The sequence below is a fragment of the Numenius arquata genome, chromosome 7 (assembly GCF_964106895.1).
Source record: "Numenius arquata chromosome 7, bNumArq3.hap1.1, whole genome shotgun sequence".
Taxonomy (NCBI): Eukaryota; Metazoa; Chordata; class Aves; order Charadriiformes; family Scolopacidae; genus Numenius; species Numenius arquata.
The window spans coordinates 53,192,784-53,214,030 of record NC_133582.1 but is presented as its reverse complement, the minus strand read 5'-3'; positions in this window follow the sequence as shown (position 1 = coordinate 53,214,030).

The following is a 21,247-nucleotide window of genomic DNA, read 5'->3' as shown; positions in this document are numbered from 1 at the left end:
AAACCATTAAATATAAAATATAATAATTAAAATAAGAAAAGAAAAGATAAAAAAATGCAAAGCATAATAAAAAATAAGACAGTATACAATAAGAAAATAAATAAAAATATACAAATATTATAAAATAATAGAAAGTAAACTAAAATTAAAATAAAATAAGCAAAGCAAAATAAATTAATAAGATTTTAAATTTAAAGAAAATGAATAAAATAAAAATATTTGAAAAGATCTTAGAGTATATAAAGAAGTAAATAGTATATACAAAATACGTAATTTAAAAAAAACTAAACAACAGAATATATAATAAAAATATAAAAAATAAGATTAAACAAAATAAAATAAATAAAATAGACAAAAGTAAAAAAAAAAATTAAGTTAAAAAACCAAAGTACAATAAAATAAGATAGAACTGAATAAAAATAAAAGAAATAATGCGAACTAAAAGACATTTAATAAATTAAACTAAAACCTAGAACAGAAAAAAAACCCCAAAATTAAAAAACTGAAACAAGATTAACAACAGAAAATAAACCAACAAAATATAAAATAAATCAACAGTAAATACTATCAAATGAGAATAACTCAACCCAACGACAATAAAGTGTTACGGTTTTCTCAACCCATAACACTGCTGTGAAGGAAGCGATACCTTTGGACACCTTGGACAACAGGAGACTGCTCAATGTGCTTTTGTCTTCCGTTGGGAAGGTGAAGAACTGAAAAGCCACGTGCTCCTTCCACCATCGGGCACCACAAGTAGCCTGGACAAGATGCAGCATTTCTGCTGAAGAGAAGCAGCTGAAAGAGTGTGCAGGCAGCTTCCAGCCACCTGAGAAATGCCCTTCTCCTTCCCGTGTTCATAAGCAGAGTGTTAATGACCCAGGTGGAGGCGCCTCAAGCTTCTCCTCTCCTAGAAGAATGCACGGTGGTCCTTAGATACAAAGCGGGATTCGTGGGCTTCTTCCCCTGGACATTCTGTTTTTCTTTTAATAGTCACAGAGCCACGGGTGCCATGCCTGCCGGTATTCTGCACGCCACTGCTCAGAAATGGTGTGCCATCTCCTCAAGTCAGAAACCAGCTAGTGAAGCCCGTGCTTTTTGAATGTGGTGTTGACTTACGGCTGGTCTTACTCCTTCAGGGGGAGCTGGAGATCCAGCTGCTGCCTTTCAGCATTGAAAGATCTTGTTGCATATTAAACATCATTCAAATACCTCCCGTGTAGCTGCTTTTCTTTCCAAGGCTGTGGGTGAATCGCCAAGGCCTATAACCCAAGGGCCATGGGCAAGGGTGGTGGTGCTTCAGCAGAGGGCACTCCAGCCTGGGAGTCACGGAGGTGCCTGCACCCAGCCCTGTCCTCCCCCGGCAGGTGGGGTGGCTGCACCCCCCTGGCTGAGCAGGCACCGGTGGCAGGAGAGAAGGATGGGGAGGAGCCGCAGGAGGTCTCCGAGCACACCTGGCTGTGCGCGGTGGGAACGGCGTCTTGGTCTTGCAGGGGCTCAGTCACCCTCCTGCCATCCTCCTGTTGGCTCTTCCAAGAGTTTCATGCCTAACGGGACCCCAGGCTGTTGTGTTTTGACAGCAGATTGACGCAGTCGGTTCCTCCCCTTTCGGAAAGGCGCTCATGCCTCGGCTGGGGGTGACGTTTGGTTTTTCCCACCAAAAGGTTGGGAGGTTGTAGTTTACAGCCTACCAGAAACTAAGGATCCGGGTCCGATTAACCATGTGCTGTTTCCCTGTGTCCGGTGCTCCAAAAGGCGTTTGCTGCTCACACTCCAGGTGCCATTTTCAAAGTCCTGTGCACAGTCCTTCTGAGAACCTCTAACACCGAATAGCTCTTTGAGTGTTTTGGCCCTCATCTTGGTGGATGACTTGGAAGAGTCGGAAGGTGCCACCAGCCTGCTCACTGTGGCATAACGTGCACAGCGTTGGAGCAGAGGCATCACGAGAGCGGCTGTTTCTCTACGGCTGTCTCCTCGTGATGCTCCACCTGGGATGAGCTAGTCCCAAGAATGGAATGGTGAGCAGCGGACCAAGAATTTCTCAGGTGAACAGCAGCTTCCCTCGAGATGGTTCCAGGCGTTGACATCTCCATCAGGAATCCAAGTGTGCTCATCCCTCTTTAGTGACTGATCTGTTTGCTGCCAGTAGATCAGCAGCTGGAGCTGCTGTCGTGAAGACTAGCGCCTCCAATAAGAGGAGGTTGTGTTCGTTGAGAGGGAAGTCCGTGGGCCTGGGGAACAAAGGTAGTAACGTATGTCTCCAACATTGCCTCCTTAAATTTGGTCCAAGGTTTGAATACAGAGGCTTTGGGTTTCTTTATCCCGCGGCAAACACATAAGATCCATGTTGAAGTTTGCAAATGTATTTTTAGCACGAACAACGACTAAAGGACAAAATTTTAAAATTTAACATTTAATGGAGTAGATATGGAAGATGACATTAATTACAAGATTAAAACCCCCTACCAAAAGTACTGTAAAGGACTCTCTTCTACAACAATAACTCTGATGAAAAAGAGCAGCTTCTCAAGCTGATTTTGGGGCAGTCACGGTTACCTTCCTGCTTGTGATCTCACGGCTCCTGGTCACGGTGGTGGGATGTCCTAAAGATCCAGCTTCCTCTTTGCCTCCTTGGCTTCCCGGTAGTTTTCCTGAAGGTTTGGACGGGAGGCAGAAGCTGTTCAGCTTCACCCGGGACAGCTGTGGAGCAGCAGGAGGGAGCAGACGTGGAAGGCTAGAGAGGAGCTGTACGGAGCGCAAAAAGGCTTTTGGTTTCTTGCTTAACTGTGCCAACGAAGGGAGGGAGCGAAGCACAGCGCGGCGTGGAAATGCTGATTTGAAATCCCAGCAAGCGCAGGGCAGAGTCCCCCAGCACAAGCTGAGCTCAGGCAGGAGGCCCTACCCACCTCCCCAGGGACGTCGCTGCACCAACGCTTCTTCAGGTCAGACCAACGGGTTTTGGAAGAACGGAACTAAGACATTCCCACCACTCTTCCCACCCCAGCACTTACACTAGTACCCAGCACTGGCGATTACAAGGTAATTAAAAAAATAAGCCCCAATGTTTTAGGATTTGGCATCGGAAAGAGGGAATCAAGCCACAGGCGGAAACTCAAGAGTCACTCGCGTGCCTGAAACTCGGCTAATGAAGCAACACACACTTCAGACGGCCCTGGGCCTTAGCTTTTTTGGCCACCTAATAGAATGGATAAACCCCCCGTGAAGTCAGCAGGGGCAGACAAAGCAACCAGCTGCACCACACGACTTGTCTACCCAGGAGAGAGCTCAGAGCAGCTCCTGCAGAGCGTCTGTTCTGCAGCGGCTCCCCAGGGGACACTCTTTTGCAGTAAGTATGCATTTGGGTGGTTTAGCTTAACACGCACGAGAGGTGAAGGGTGTTACAAGCAAACAAAGGCATCCATCGTGGAAAAGAAGAGCACCTGCTTGAGGAACTGGTACACCACAGCTGCTGGGCTTGGGATTCCACGCTGCAGATTCTTTCACCGTGACTACGTTATAGAGATCCATGTGAAGCGCACCGCTCTTCCTTGTCAATGTACAAAACGAAGGAAACGGGACAGTAGATTGCATGGCTTCGTGAGGAGGTCATAGTCAGCCAGAAGGTGCGTGTGGCGCTGAGCTATGGCTGCAACTCACACACGTGGGCTCACAAAGCCCACGCTGCCAACCGCAAAGAAGCAACAACAGCCCAGCACCACTCGTCCCCTACGACATGTTTCTGTGGCCGTAAATGGCCTTGCAGAGGTTTACGAGACAATCAAGAAGCCCTTTCAAATACACTCGTGCATAGGATGGGACTTACAGTGTAAGTTCAAACATTAGAGGGACGTGAGAGCTTATTCCACGTAGACTTGAGAATGAGCCTGAAAAAAACAGCACCAGTTCTTCACTGTAATGCCTTTAAGGCCACGGGCACACTCTTGTAAAAGAGACAGAAGACAGACAGATTTATAGAAACATTTTTTATTGTCTTTTCTGGCAGTAGCCACGTTAAGTTCTCGTTGGGCTTTGGCCCTTCTCTTTTTCTCCCTGCAGAGCCTCACGACATCCTTGTAGTCCTACGGAGTGGCCTGCCCCTTCTTCCAAAGGACAGAAACTCTCTTTTTGCCCCCCGAGTTCCAGCCAAAGCTCTCTGTTCAGCCAGGCCGGTCTCCTTCCCCACCAGACCATCTTCCGGCACGTAGGGACGTCCCGCTCCCGCACCCTCAAGATTTCCTTCTTGAAGAGTGCCCGCCCTTCCTGCACTCCTTTGCCCTTCAGGACTGCCTCCCAAGGGACTCTCCCAACCAGCCTCCTCAACAGGCCAAAGGCTGCTCTCTGGAAGCCCAAGGGGGCAGTTCTGCTGACCCCCCCTCCTCACTTCTCCAAAAACCAAACACTCTTGTCGTTTCGTCACCCCTGCCCAAGGTGGCCTCCAATCACCCACAAGTCCTCCTCTGTTTGCAAGCAACAGGTCCCGCAGGGCCCCTTGCACAGTTGGCTCCCTCACCAACTTGTCTAAGACACAAATGTGCTGACACGGCTTCATTTCACCCACGGAATTTCACAAAAGACTCCTAAAGATTGCTCTAAGCTCAAGATAAGGTGTGGAGACTTTCTGCAACGCAGGACCAAAAGATTTGGATTGGAACAGTCTTGCCCATCCAGACCAAAGACCGGTTATGTCTCTTGACCGGTGTAAATGCACTTCAGGTGGAGCTGCTTTTATTCCACACGCTGTGGCTGCATCGACAGCCCCGACCCAATTGCCAGGGGCGGTGGTGTCTCTTCACCCAAAGGCTTTCCTCCCAGGGATGGTGCACAGCGGGGTGGCAGGCGGGGCGGCGGGGGGGCCTCGTCACCCCCGTGTCACAATGCCACCACCCGGCAACGGTGAGCTCACAGTGCCCCGGGGCAGGATAAAAGGGGCATCCTCCTGTGTCCCGCTGCCAGCCTGCCCGGCTTTGCCACCGGGACAGAGCTGGCCTGGGGCAGCCCGAAGACATTAGAGAGGAACTGCCAGAGGAGCTGGTGGAATTCCTTGGAGCTTGCCTCTCTTCCCCAAGGGATGAAGCAGGATTTCTGTCCGCCAGAAGAGCTTGGAAGGTGGCCAGCCTGGGAGGCAGAATTGCAGCGGAGAACTTCCAGCAGCCTCATCCAGCCTCAAGTCTTCCTCTCTCAATGCCCTCGGGAGAGGAGAAGAAGCACCAGCCCCCGGGAGGTGCCCGAGGCCCTCAGTTTTTTTCAGCTGGATAGCAGTGGCAGCACCAAGGCAGTGCATTTTTGGCACCTGAGGAGCACTGGAGCAGAGCTCGCCATCCTCGTCCCCTGTGGAGCCCGGGGCAGCAACCGTAAGGAATGGGATGCGCCGATGTCCCAGCACCCTCCCTCCCGCAGCTTTGTGGAGCTCCCACTGGTGTCCTGCCAGACATGGGAAGTGTTCTTCCCGCTAAGGTTGAGCGGGCTGGGGCCATTGGACTGCTCTTGGAAGCCCCTGCCATGGCTCCAGGTTGAGGGAGGAAAGGGGATGGGCAGTGCTAGTGTCTCCTGGGAGGCGTGACCAGCCTGTGGGACCAGGAGGCAGGTCTTGCTCACATGCTCAGGGAACAGCCGATCGCCAGCGCTGGGGTCAGGAAGGAATTTTCCCCCGGGGCAGATTGGCACTGGTCCCTGGGGGTTTTTTGCCTTCCTCTGCAGCATTGAGCATGACCCCGTGTCAGGGAGGGCTCCTCTGGTCCGTGGTGGCTGGGTCACCGCCTGCTGCTCGTGCACCACGGGGATGGCCTCTCGTGCCCTGCAGCCGGGGGGAGGAAGGCTTTTTTTTCCCCCCAGGCGGGCTAGCCGATGCCTCGGGGGTTTTTTTGCCTTCCTCTGCAGCATTGAGCACGGCCCCTTGCCGGGGCTCCTTTGGGCCGTGGTGGCCAGGTGCTCATGCTCCACGAAGGTGGCCCTCGTGCCCCGCATCCGGGGGGAGGAAGCTTTCTGGACCCCCAGGGTGGGCCCCCAGGGTGGCCCCCGGGGGTGTCTTCTTGTCCTCTGTAGCACTGAGCACAGCCCCTGGTCAGGGCTCCTCTGGGCCGTTTGGGACAGGCAAGTGAAAATAGATTAAATGCAATAAAAGAAAATAAACAAAGCCAAATAAATTAACATAAGATAAAATTAAACTAAGTAAAATGAAGATAATAAAATAAAAGAACGGGAAAAATTTAAATAAGCCGTACATATCAAATCAAAAATAGAAATAAAACCAAACCAAACTAATATAATACGGTAGAGTATAATATAATATAAAATAGAATGTAATATAACGTAACATAATATAGGATATAGGATATGATATTATTTAATAGAATAGAATAGAATGTAAAATAAATCAAACAAATCAAACTAAAATGAAATAAATTAAAATACAACAATACAGAAAATACAAAGAAAAAATAAGAGAAAATAATAATAATAATAAAATGTATAATAATGCAAAATAAAATAGGTTAAAATTACAGTAAATAAAATAAAACTAAAAGAAAAAATAACAAAATTAAATACAAAATATAAAATAAAATAAAGTAAAAAATAGAGAAATAATATGTAAAATAAAATTTTTAAAAGTAAAATAAAATAAAGTAAAAGAAATATGCAATATAAAATAATAAAATAAAAAATAAAATAATATATAAAAAATAAAGTAAAGAAAATAAGATATAAGAAAACACAAACAGAAGAAATAAAATTAAAATAAAACAAAAAAATGCAAAATAAAAGAATATATAATTAAATTAAAATAAAAAATAATAAAATATAAAATAAAACATATAAAAAAACCTCAAGTAAAATAAAATTAAACTTAAAGAAAACTAAACCAAACTAATTTATATTATATAAAAAATAGCTATATAACAAAAAACCTATAAACAAAAGAAAAACAACCAAAATAAAATTAAATAAGAAATAGAATAAAAAACCATTAAATATAAAATATAATAATTAAAATAAGAAAAGAAAAGATAAAAAAATGCAAAGCATAATAAAAAATAAGACAGTATACAATAAGAAAATAAATAAAAATATACAAATATTATAAAATAATAGAAAGTAAACTAAAATTAAAATAAAATAAGCAAAGCAAAATAAATTAATAAGATTTTAAATTTAAAGAAAATGAATAAAATAAAAATATTTGAAAAGATCTTAGAGTATATAAAGAAGTAAATAGTATATACAAAATACGTAATTTAAAAAAAACTAAACAACAGAATATATAATAAAAATATAAAAAATAAGATTAAACAAAATAAAATAAATAAAATAGACAAAAGTAAAAAAAAAAATTAAGTTAAAAAACCAAAGTACAATAAAATAAGATAGAACTGAATAAAAATAAAAGAAATAATGCGAACTAAAAGACATTTAATAAATTAAACTAAAACCTAGAACAGAAAAAAAACCCCAAAATTAAAAAACTGAAACAAGATTAACAACAGAAAATAAACCAACAAAATATAAAATAAATCAACAGTAAATACTATCAAATGAGAATAACTCAACCCAACGACAATAAAGTGTTACGGTTTTCTCAACCCATAACACTGCTGTGAAGGAAGCGATACCTTTGGACACCTTGGACAACAGGAGACTGCTCAATGTGCTTTTGTCTTCCGTTGGGAAGGTGAAGAACTGAAAAGCCACGTGCTCCTTCCACCATCGGGCACCACAAGTAGCCTGGACAAGATGCAGCATTTCTGCTGAAGAGAAGCAGCTGAAAGAGTGTGCAGGCAGCTTCCAGCCACCTGAGAAATGCCCTTCTCCTTCCCGTGTTCATAAGCAGAGTGTTAATGACCCAGGTGGAGGCGCCTCAAGCTTCTCCTCTCCTAGAAGAATGCACGGTGGTCCTTAGATACAAAGCGGGATTCGTGGGCTTCTTCCCCTGGACATTCTGTTTTTCTTTTAATAGTCACAGAGCCACGGGTGCCATGCCTGCCGGTATTCTGCACGCCACTGCTCAGAAATGGTGTGCCATCTCCTCAAGTCAGAAACCAGCTAGTGAAGCCCGTGCTTTTTGAATGTGGTGTTGACTTACGGCTGGTCTTACTCCTTCAGGGGGAGCTGGAGATCCAGCTGCTGCCTTTCAGCATTGAAAGATCTTGTTGCATATTAAACATCATTCAAATACCTCCCGTGTAGCTGCTTTTCTTTCCAAGGCTGTGGGTGAATCGCCAAGGCCTATAACCCAAGGGCCATGGGCAAGGGTGGTGGTGCTTCAGCAGAGGGCACTCCAGCCTGGGAGTCACGGAGGTGCCTGCACCCAGCCCTGTCCTCCCCCGGCAGGTGGGGTGGCTGCACCCCCCTGGCTGAGCAGGCACCGGTGGCAGGAGAGAAGGATGGGGAGGAGCCGCAGGAGGTCTCCGAGCACACCTGGCTGTGCGCGGTGGGAACGGCGTCTTGGTCTTGCAGGGGCTCAGTCACCCTCCTGCCATCCTCCTGTTGGCTCTTCCAAGAGTTTCATGCCTAACGGGACCCCAGGCTGTTGTGTTTTGACAGCAGATTGACGCAGTCGGTTCCTCCCCTTTCGGAAAGGCGCTCATGCCTCGGCTGGGGGTGACGTTTGGTTTTTCCCACCAAAAGGTTGGGAGGTTGTAGTTTACAGCCTACCAGAAACTAAGGATCCGGGTCCGATTAACCATGTGCTGTTTCCCTGTGTCCGGTGCTCCAAAAGGCGTTTGCTGCTCACACTCCGGGTGCCATTTTCAACGTCCTGTGCACAGTCCTTCTGAGAACCTCTAACACCGAATAGCTCTTTGAGTGTTTTGGCCCTCATCTTGGTGGATGACTTGGAAGAGTCGGAAGGTGCCACCAGCCTGCTCACTGTGGCATAACGTGCACAGCGTTGGAGCAGAGGCATCACGAGAGCGGCTGTTTCTCTACGGCTGTCTCCTCGTGATGCTCCACCTGGGATGAGCTAGTCCCAAGAATGGAATGGTGAGCAGCGGACCAAGAATTTCTCAGGTGAACAGCAGCTTCCCTCGAGATGGTTCCAGGCGTTGACATCTCCATCAGGAATCCAAGTGTGCTCATCCCTCTTTAGTGACTGATCTGTTTGCTGCCAGTAGATCAGCAGCTGGAGCTGCTGTCGTGAAGACTAGCGCCTCCAATAAGAGGAGGTTGTGTTCGTTGAGAGGGAAGTCCGTGGGCCTGGGGAACAAAGGTAGTAACGTATGTCTCCAACATTGCCTCCTTAAATTTGGTCCAAGGTTTGAATACAGAGGCTTTGGGTTTCTTTATCCCGCGGCAAACACATAAGATCCATGTTGAAGTTTGCAAATGTATTTTTAGCACGAACAACGACTAAAGGACGAAATTTTAAAATTTAACATTTAATGGAGTAGATATGGAAGATGACATTAATTACAAGATTAAAACCCCCTACCAAAAGTACTGTAAAGGACTCTCTTCTACAACAATAACTCTGATGAAAAAGAGCAGCTTCTCAAGCTGATTTTGGGGCAGTCACGGTTACCTTCCTGCTTGTGATCTCACGGCTCCTGGTCACGTTGGTGGGATGTCCTAAAGATCCAGCTTCCTCTTTGCCTCCTTGGCTTCCCGGTAGTTTTCCTGAAGGTTTGGACGGGAGGCAGAAGCTGTTCAGCTTCACCCGGGACAGCTGTGGAGCAGCAGGAGGGAGCAGACGTGGAAGGCTAGAGAGGAGCTGTACGGAGCGCAAAAAGGCTTTTGGTTTCTTGCTTAACTGTGCCAACGAAGGGAGGGAGCGAAGCACAGCGCGGCGTGGAAATGCTGATTTGAAATCCCAGCAAGCGCAGGGCAGAGTCCCCCAGCACAAGCTGAGCTCAGGCAGGAGGCCCTACCCACCTCCCCAGGGACGTCGCTGCACCAACGCTTCTTCAGGTCAGACCAGCGGGTTTTGGAAGAACGGAACTAAGACATTCCCACCACTCTTCCCACCCCAGCACTTACACTAGTACCCAGCACTGGCGATTACAAGGTAATTAAAAAAATAAGCCCCAATGTTTTAGGATTTGGCATCGGAAAGAGGGAATCAAGCCACAGGCGGAAACTCAAGAGTCACTCGCGTGCCTGAAACTCGGCTAATGAAGCAACACACACTTCAGACGGCCCTGGGCCTTAGCTTTTTTGGCCACCTAATAGAATGGATAAACCCCCCGTGAAGTCAGCAGGGGCAGACAAAGCAACCAGCTGCACCACACGACTTGTCTACCCAGGAGAGAGCTCAGAGCAGCTCCTGCAGAGTGTCTGTTCTGCAGCGGCTCCCCAGGGGACACTCTTTTGCAGTAAGTATGCATTTGGGTGGTTTAGCTTAACACGCACGAGAGGTGAAGGGTGTTACAAGCAAACAAAGGCATCCATCGTGGAAAAGAAGAGCACCTGCTTGAGGAACTGGTACACCACAGCTGCTGGGCTTGGGATTCCACGCTGCAGATTCTTTCACCGTGACTACGTTATAGAGATCCATGTGAAGCGCACCGCTCTTCCTTGTCAATGTACAAAACGAAGGAAACGGGACAGTAGATTGCATGGCTTCGTGAGGAGGTCATAGTCAGCCAGAAGGTGCGTGTGGCGCTGAGCTATGGCTGCAACTCACACACGTGGGCTCACAAAGCCCACGCTGCCAACCGCAAAGAAGCAACAACAGCCCAGCACCACTCGTCCCCTACGACATGTTTCTGTGGCCGTAAATGGCCTTGCAGAGGTTTACGAGACAATCAAGAAGCCCTTTCAAATACACTCGTGCATAGGATGGGACTTACAGTGTAAGTTCAAACATTAGAGGGACGTGAGAGCTTATTCCACGGAGACTTGAGAATGAGCCTGAAAAAACCAGCACCAGTTCTTCACTGTAATGCCTTTAAGGCCACGGGCACACTCTTGTAAAAGAGACAGAAGACAGACAGATTTATAGAAACATTTTTTATTGTCTTTTCTGGCAGTAGCCACGTTAAGTTCTCGTTGGGCTTTGGCCCTTCTCTTTTTCTCCCTGCAGAGCCTCACGACATCCTTGTAGTCCTACGGAGTGGCCTGCCCCTTCTTCCAAAGGACAGAAACTCTCTTTTTTCCCCCCGAGTTCCAGCCAAAGCTCTCTGTTCAGCCAGGCCGGTCTCCTTCCCCACCAGACCATCTTCCGGCACGTAGGGACGTCCCGCTCCCGCACCCTCAAGATTTCCTTCTTGAAGAGTGCCCGCCCTTCCTGCACTCCTTTGCCCTTCAGGACTGCCTCCCAAGGGACTCTCCCAACCAGCCTCCTCAACAGGCCAAAGGCTGCTCTCTGGAAGCCCAAGGGGGCAGTTCTGCTGACCCCCCCTCCTCACTTCTCCAAAAACCAAACACTCTTGTCGTTTCGTCACCCCTGCCCAAGGTGGCCTCCAATCACCCACAAGTCCTCCTCTGTTTGCAAGCAACAGGTCCCGCAGGGCCCCTTGCACAGTTGGCTCCCTCACCAACTTGTCTAAGACACAAATGTGCCGACACGGCTTCATTTCACCCACGGAATTTCACAAAAGACTCCTAAAGATTGCTCTAAGCTCAAGATAAGGTGTGGAGACTTTCTGCAACGCAGGACCAAAAGATTTGGATTGGAACAGTCTTGCCCATCCAGACCAAAGACCGGTTATGTCTCTTGACCGGTGTCAATGCACTTCAGGTGGAGCTGCTTTTATTCCACACGCTGTGGCTGCATCGACAGCCCCGACCCAATTGCCAGGGGCGGTGGTGTCTCTTCACCCAAAGGCTTTCCTCCCAGGGATGGTGGACAGCGGGGTGGCAGGCGGGGCGGCGGGGGGGCCTCGTCACCCCCGTGTCACAATGCCACCACCCGGCAACGGTGAGGTCACAGTGCCCCGGGGCAGGATAAAAGGGGCATCCTCCTGTGTCCCGCTGCCAGCCTGCCCGGCTTTGCCACCGGGACAGAGCTGGCCTGGGGCAGCCCGAAGACATTAGAGAGGAACTGCCAGAGGAGCTGGTGGAATTCCTTGGAGCTTGCCTCTCTTCCCCAAAGGATGAAGCAGGATTTCTGTCCGCCAGAAGAGCTTGGAAGGTGGCCAGCCTGGGAGGCAGAATTGCAGCGGAGAACTTCCAGCAGCCTCATCCAGCCTCAAGTCTTCCTCTCTCAATGCCCTCGGGAGAGGAGAAGAAGCACCAGCCCCCGGGAGGTGCCCGAGGCCCTCAGTTTTTTTCAGCTGGATAGCAGTGGCAGCACCAAGGCAGTGCATTTTTGGCACCTGAGGAGCACTGGAGCAGAGCTCGCCGTCCTCGTCCCCTGTGGAGCCCGGGGCAGCAACCGTAAGGAATGGGATGCGCCGATGTCCCAGCACCCTCCCTCCCGCAGCTTTGTGGAGCTCCCACTGGTGTCCTGCCAGACATGGGAAGTGTTCTTCCCGCTAAGGTTGAGCGGGCTGGGGCCATTGGACTGCTCTTGGAAGCCCCTGCCATGGCTCCAGGTTGAGGGAGGAAAGGGGATGGGCAGTGCTAGTGTCTCCTGGGAGGCGTGACCAGCCTGTGGGACCAGGAGGCAGGTCTTGCTCACATGCTCAGGGAACAGCCGATCGCCAGCGCTGGGGTCAGGAAGGAATTTTCCCCCGGGGCAGATTGGCACTGGTCCCTGGGGGTTTTTTGCCTTCCTCTGCAGCATTGAGCATGACCCCGTGTCAGGGAGGGCTCCTCTGGTCCGTGGTGGCTGGGTCACCGCCTGCTGCTCGTGCACCACGGGGATGGCCTCTCGTGCCCTGCAGCCGGGGGGAGGAAGGCTTTTTTTTCCCCCCAGGCGGGCTAGCCGATGCCTCGGGGGTTTTTTTGCCTTCCTCTGCAGCATTGAGCACGGCCCCTTGCCGGGGCTCCTTTGGGCCGTGGTGGCCAGGTGCTCATGCTCCACGAAGGTGGCCCTCGTGCCCCGCATCCGGGGGGAGGAAGCTTTCTGGACCCCCAGGGTGGGCCCCCAGGGTGGCCCCCGGGGGTGTCTTCTTGTCCTCTGTAGCACTGAGCACAGCCCCTGGTCAGGGCTCCTCTGGGCCGTTTGGGACAGGCAAGTGAAAATAGATTAAATGCAATAAAAGAAAATAAACAGTTAAGCCAAATAAATTAACATAAGATAAAATTAAACTAAGTAAAATGAAGATAATAAAATAAAAGAACGGGAAAAATTTAAATAAGCCGTACATATCAAATCAAAAATAGAAATAAAACCAAACCAAACTAATATAATACGGTAGAGTATAATATAATATAAAATAGAATGTAATATAACGTAACATAATATAGGATATAGGATATGATATTATTTAATAGAATAGAATAGAATAGAATGTAAAATAAATCAAACAAATCAAACTAAAATGAAATAAATTAAAATACAACAATACAGAAAATACAAAGAAAAAATAAGAGAAAATAATAATAATAATAAAATGTATAATAATGCAAAATAAAATAGGTTAAAATTACAGTAAATAAAATAAAACTAAAAGAAAAAATAACAAAATTAAATACAAAATATAAAATAAAATAAAGTAAAAAATAGAGAAATAATATGTAAAATAAAATTTTTAAAAGTAAAATAAAATAAAGTAAAAGAAATATGCAATATAAAATAATAAAATAAAAAATAAAATAATATATAAAAAATAAAGTAAAGAAAATAAGATATAAGAAAACACAAACAGAAGAAATAAAATTAAAATAAAACAAAAAAATGCAAAATAAAAGAATATATAATTAAATTAAAATAAAAAATAATAAAATATAAAATAAAACATATAAAAAAACCTCAAGTAAAATAAAATTAAACTTAAAGAAAACTAAACCAAACTAATTTATATTATATAAAAAATAGCTATATAACAAAAAACCTACAAACAAAAGAAAAACAACCAAAATAAAAGTAAATAAGAAATAAAATAAAAAAACATTACATATAAAATATAATAATTAAAATATAATAATTAAAATAAGAAAAGAAAAGATAAAAAAATGCAAAGCATAATAAAAAAATAAGACAGTATACAATAAGAAAATAAATAAAATTTATAAATATTATAAAATAATAGAAAGTAAACTAAAATTAAAATAAAATAAGCAAAGCAAAATAAATTAATAAGATTTTAAATTTAAAGAAAATGAATAAAATAAAAATATTTGAAAAGATCTTAGAGTATATAAAGAAGTGAATAGTATATACAAAATACGTAATTTCAAAAAAACTAAACAACAGAATATATAATAAAAATATAAAAAATAAGATTAAACAAAATAAAATAAATAAAATAGACAAAAGTAAAAAAAAAATTAAGTTAAAAAACCAAAGTACAATAAAATAAGATAGAACTGAATAAAAATAAAAGAAATAATGCGAACTAAAAGACATTTAATAAATTAAACTAAAACCTAGAACAGAAAAAAAACCCCAAAAGTAAAAAATGAAACAACATTAACAACAGAAAATAAACCAACAAAATATAAAATAAATCAACAGTAAATACTATAAAATGAGAATAACTCAACCCAACGACAATAAAGTGTTACGGTTTTCTCAACCCATAACACTGCTGTGAAGGAAGCGATACCTTTGGACACCTTGGACAACAGGAGACTGCTCAATGTGCTTTTGTCTTCCATTGGGAAGGTGAAGAACTGAAAAGCCACGTGCTCCTTCCACCATCGGGCACCACAAGTAGCCTGGACAAGATGCAGCATTTCTGCTGAAGAGAAGCAGCTGAAAGAGTGTGCAGGCAGCTTCCAGCCACCTGAGAAACGCCCTTCTCCTTCCCGTGTTCATAAGCAGAGTGTTAATGACCCAGGTGGAGGCGCCTCAAGCTTCTCCTCTCCTAGAAGAATGCACGGTGGTCCTTAGATACAAAGCGGGATTCGTGGGCTTCTTCCCCTGGACATTCTGTTTTTCTTTTAATAGTCACAGAGCCACGGGTGCCATGCCTGCCGGTATTCTGCACGTCACTGCTCAGAAATGGTGTGCCATCCCCTTAATTTTGAAAAAATCCTAATTAAATCTGTCTTTTTGAATGTGTTGTTGACTTACGGCTGGTTTGTGTTCTCTGGTCCGTGGTGGCTGGGTCACCGCCTGCTGCTCGTGCACCACGGGGATGGCCTCTCGTGCCCTGCAGCCGGGGGGAGGAAGGCTTTTTTTTCCCCCCAGGCGGGCTAGCCGATGCCTCGGGGGTTTTTTTGCCTTCCTCTGCAGCATTGAGCACAGCCCCTTGCCGGGGCTCCTTTGGGCCGTGTTGGCCAGGTGCTCATGCTCCACGGAGGAGCACTTCACTCACTGGGCAGGTGACCGGTGTCATAGTACTTCTCATAGTAGGATGTCAAATTAGTTCAACAGGACTTTCCCTTTGTGAACCCATGTCGGCTGTTCCTGATGATTGCATTGTTCTTTAAATGTCTTGACAGGGCAGGCCCTGTCTTTCAATAGCACCCAGCAGGATCTTCTCCATAATTTTTCCAGGTACTGAATCAGTTTTGCAGCCAGAGTTGCACACCAGTTCTACATCTCCACATTAAAAGAGATGTTATAATGAATGAAGTGAGGTCTGATGATTCTACCAGACCTCATGGGTCAGTGCACTGTAATTCAGGGCTTGGTGTTCTCTGTGTTGTTCACCATCATTTGAAACAATTCACCTGAAACCAAAAAACTCAGCAGATAAGCAGTAAGTCTTAATATTTCAGAAAAGTGTATCTTGGTGAAACCATAGTTACACGAAAGAAGCCTCTTCGCATAACTAAGGAATAGTACTTTAATTAAGTAATTTGTTTTGGATTATATGAGCAGAGTCGCAGTCTGGGTTTTCAGTTACTTTCCAATTATTTGATTAATTGAAATGAACAGACATGTACCTGCAAGACTAGAAAGGAGAAATTTTCACCAGGGCAAGGACAGCAATCACCTTATATGCTGAGTCTTTAAACTTGACACTCCAATATTTGTACCTGATTACTTGGTAATTGTTGTAATTGATAACTTTCTTCCTCTTCGTGCTAGGAAGGCCGAGGCCTTCCATGTTAGCTTGTCTTCAGATCAGATTGGATCTAATAGAGAAAACTAGAATTACTTATAGGGGAAAAAAAAAAAAAAAGAAAGAAAATAAACAGTCCTTTTTCATGTTACATGCAAATCCAAATAATCCTCTCCCTCCCACAGCCTGACCCAATTTTGCTTGGGTAGACTTTGTTTTTCTAAGCCAGGCAGCTTTGAGACTGAGAACTTTGCAGACGCTACTGAATATGAGAGCACAGCACTTGCAAAATGAAGTGGGGCTAAAATGTCCAGCGTTCTGGCAACTTGCCTGCTGTAACCAAAACTCCTCCCTTAGCCGTGCTCACACAAATGGAGAAACCAAAGCCAAGAGTTTCATTCCTCCAGCAATTTTAGATACCAGAACATCTGCCCAAGCTGCTTGAGGGAACATCCTACTCGCAGGTAGGAGTATTTAAGTATATTCAACTGCTTATCATTATTGGAAAAGGGATAAAAAGTATCAGCAGGACACCACCAAATGTGTTGATTTCATGCTTGTTGCCAACAAGCTACAAATAAATCACTGCTCGCTGAGTACAATGTGACAACAATGTTGAGGACAATTGTTGTTGTTTTCCAGCACAGAACACAAACCAGTAAGGGGAGATATTTGCAGAGTTCCTTCCTTTCTTCTTCTCACTCTTTTCTCAGTCCTTGCACCCTCCACAGCACGAAAGCACCGAGCATCTTTTAGAACTGCAATCAGCGACACAACTCCTGTTGGTTTTCATTGGTGCTTCCTAAGAGTAAATTCTAGGAATCCCACCCCAGCCTAATGCTGTATGACTTCCTACCTTCTTTATCTACAAAAAGGAAATTAGAGGAGAGTTTAAAAAACATATTTATTTTCATGTTGTGTCCATAGTATACCATGTGTGTTTGTTCTTTAATTCTCTAGCTTGAAGAAGCGTACCCTGCAAATTTAAGAATCTTCCTTTGTATCTGAAATTTTTCAGAATGTGATCAAGCAGTTGGGATCCAGACAGTCCTGTAGCATTTTCTGGGTGCAGAGTGATAACTTATTGCAGTGGAAATATTAAGAATATTTATATTCTTTATATATATTCTGCTGTGGAATAAAGTCCCCTTTTTGGGGGGGCTGAATCATGGAGAAAATACCTTATTCTTCAATAACTCCCCGAAGAACAATTTGTTTATCACAGCGCTGAGAGCTAGGTTCTTGGTGTAGCTGAAGAAGTCCCCTCAGACCAGCAGGCCAGCCAGCACCAGCAGCAGGCCCCGCTGCTCCTACCAGCACTACAGCTGCACCCCGAAAAAGGCTCACAAAAATCCTCCATGCAAATGTGTTCTTGGACATCATGTCAGGACACAATGCCACTGGCCTGAAAAAAGCTGGACAAAAATAGCATGAGAACTTCACAGAAAATGCACAGGGGTTTCCTCTATGCAAATTCTCAACCGACAACGGAACTAAACTGGCAACGCCAGTTTTATAAAACGCACTTTTGCCTCCGATTTCTAGCCCTTTGCTCAGTATATGAATCCCCTTCTCCCAGTACTTTGGCCTCTTCCCCCTGCCTATTTTTCTTCTGCCTCCTCAGTCTTTCCTGTTGTTTTCCTAGGATTTTTTAATTATTTTTTTTAATTTAGCAGCTGCAATAATCCTGAGTTTTGCCATTGAGCTGATAGCTATTTCCAGTAGGCCCAGTGGTAGATGTTCTGGGCAGTATCCAACAGGTTCTTCTGGGTCTCTCACCAGAGACTGTTACACAGCTCACGGCAAACTGAGAGCTTGTTTTGCTGGCAGAAGGAAGAAGGGAAAGGAGCTGGAGCACACAGCCCCCGTCACCCATGAATAAATGGAGAACAGAATACAAAATAGGAAACATCAATTAAAATGACTGAGATTAGGAAAAATTTGCCTATGCTAGCAAAGACTGGTTACATTGAGCAAACTAGGGTAAGGAAAAAACCTTACCACCCTTTTGAGGAAACTCATCGAGGAGGTCTTGGACAGATCTTCCACTTCAGACCACGAAAGGTGGATGTTGTGATAGTCGGCATCCAGTCCTTTTGATGCAAGCTTTCCTATGGAATTTCCTTCCGATTCACATAGGAGCATCCTTCACATGTTCGTGCTGCTGCTCACCGCAAATAGTCAGCTTAGTAAGGTCCAATGTCTTCTGGCCTCCATTCTTTCCCGGAAAATATCTGCACACCGTATCTTTATGGAAGGAGGTAATTCAGTAGGACACTGAAGTGGGACCGAACAAAAAAAAAAAAAAAAAAGGCTGGAAAAGGAATTAAGGGTTGAAATCCTATAAACAAACAGTTTGGAAGTTTGAACAGACCTTCTCTGAAAGAAAAAATTGTCCCCTCCCATAGTTGTTCTTTCCTTTTTCATTAAGAACACTTGCCTCTATAGCCTCTGTTTGCTAAATTTATCTATATCTGATAACGAATTTTTGCTGGCAAAATTGTGTGGCTTAGAGGTACCATCATTTCACATTTATGCAGAGACAACTAAGAGAGATTTATAAATCTCATTGATAATAATTTTTATTATGCTAGAGATCTAATTTCTGAAAACGAGCCTATGTTAGCAATCACGCAGAGAACTATTTAATTGTCAGCGAGCCTCATTCTTCCTTTCTCACTCCGGTCTCTTCTACGCTGGCCTTCCTTTGTGAATCATTTCTCGGATGGGATGGTTGCTCAGAGCACAGCCTCTGACAGTAATAGCAATAAAGGTGGTGTCCAGCCTCGGTGCTTTCACCATCCTACCACAAAAACAGTCTTTATACAACTTTAAAGGACAGATGCCAGCAGCTGCTGAACCACCATCACCAGAAGTGGCAAAGAAAAATTGGGAAAAATGCTGATGTAGACACCTCATTTAATAGTCCTGTAATTCTCTGTACTCTTGTTATTATGAATAAATTGTTGTTCATATTGATCTCTACAGGTCTCCATAGTGTTTCGCTGAAGGGCTCTTATCAGATGAAAGTTTTGGGGTACTCAAGACAAATGAATAGTAATCATTTTCTTTTAGCAGAATTTTTTATCCCAGAATTTGCTTCATATTTTAATATCTTATGGGGAAAATCACCCCATAGCTTACATAAAAAGGCTAAGAAAAGATTAGATTCTAGGCTTTTCAGTATTAACAAATGAAGTAAATATGTATAATAGTATTCAAATAATTTCTCCTTTTTAAAGTAGAAGTTGCTCAGATTCTTTGGTGACTCTTTATCAGTACATAGATAAGTAAAGATCATTCAAGCTCTTCAGAAGTAGAAACCCTTACTATTTCTCGTAACAGAAAATTAACTCTTTTCCTTCCGCTCTCATTAGTGGGTATTTCCTAAGGCGTTTTTATCTATTCCTCCTAAAAGAATTTCAGCACTCAAGAACAGCCTCAGCAGCAAGAGACAGGCATTCTCACAGACAAATGGCTTCCCCGAGCTTGTTAAGCTCCTTTTCAGAGGCCGGATTCCAAAACCCAGAAATCTCAGGCTCCAGAGATGTGGCATAAAAAGTTACCATACTATTTCCAAGACAATCTCCAAGCGCTGAACACGCAGAATTAATCATGTATTGCAAATTAACCTTGGAACTCTAAGATCTAGAGATCAAAGATGTGATTTAGGCAAAATAAAAATATAATAATAATAATAAAACAGTAAGGTAACAAAATGACTAGTATTTTGAGTTCCTGAGAAATCAAGTAAAGCTGAAAATAAGAGATTTGATTTAAAAAAATAAAATAAATATTTTTTTATTTATTTGCAAAATAATAATTTAAATATTAATTAGTTAATTATATTTATCAGTCTTAATTTCTCCCTTTTTTTTCTGGTTTTCTCCATAACTACAAGGCTCCTAAAATTATTTCTTTTTTGAGGAAAGCCGTCCCTTCCACCGCCGGGTTTCCAGAACACCGGGCTCCAAAATTAAGCAGCCGCCGGGAAATCCACTCGGGACCCCGCGGAGAGGCCCGGACCGAGCTGGGGTCCCCCCTGTCCCCCGGGTCACCGCCGACCACCCCCCCTTCTCCCTCGCTACCGCCTCCCTTTAACCCTCTCCCGGGTCTCCCGGGGACGCGGCGGCCGGGGGTGGCGGTGGGCGGGGCTGGGGGGCGAGGCCCCGCCCACCGCTGGTGACGCACCGCCTCCTCCCGGCCTATGGGCGGTGGCGGGAGCGGCGCCGGGGCTGCGGCGGCAGCGGCGGGCGGTGAGTCGGGGGGCGAGCGGGGCGGCGGCGGGCGGTGAGTCGGGGGACGGTGAGTCGGGGGGCGACCGGGGCGGCGGCAGCGGGGGCCCGGCTCGGGGTTCAACGGCAGAGCCCCCCGGCTGCCCGTGGCGGGATCGCTCGGGCCGTGTGCGTGCTGTCCGCAGCCGGCAACGGCGGCGCGGGGTTGGGGGTGCGGGAGTGTGGAGCCTCCCGCCTCCGGGTGAGCTCGTTAAAATAAACCGGGGTTCAGGCGAGGGCTCGGAACGCCCGGGTGCGAGGAGCGAGCCCTCGAGCGGAGCTGCCGGCGTCGGTGGGGCTGGTTTCTTCCCCGCAGTTTAAAGCCTGTTTACTCCCCCGCTCTCCGCGATAGCGCCCCGCCGTGATTTACAGCCCTGTGAACGCCGGCTCCTAGTAATGATTAACACCGCGCACGAGGAAACCTCGGTTTAAATAATTAGTAATCTTGTTTTCAACCGAGGCTTTTTGTTTTGCTGAAGCGAGCCCGTCACCTTTGGCGACGATGACCTTAATACGGGTGTGCAAAAGCTCAGCATCTATATATAACTTATTATCCTATATGCGTTTTATAATCATGCGTGTTATTGTATATAATAATATATCAATATATAATGCATTTGATATAAAATTATGCCACCAAGTACATCATACTTGTACTTTTTTTTTGTTAGCCAGGCGACTGCCTTATTATTATTTTTAAATTAACTAATAAATTAATTTTTAAATGTGTTATTTAAGCTGAGCGGCCTGAGCGTTTCTGGGCTACATGTGAAGAACGCCTCCGAAAACACAGTATGCGCTTAAAACTAATTGATTTATAAGCCAAAGGAAGCTCCAGTGATTGAGTTGCTGGCGTTGCCTTGGGCCGCATGTTGAAATTAGGCAGGGGGGGGGCAGGCAGGCAGCTGCCTGCGCTCTTCCTCCAAACGGCCATGTTGGCTTCTTGTCTGGCACCCACCCGCAGGGATCGCCCAGTGGAGA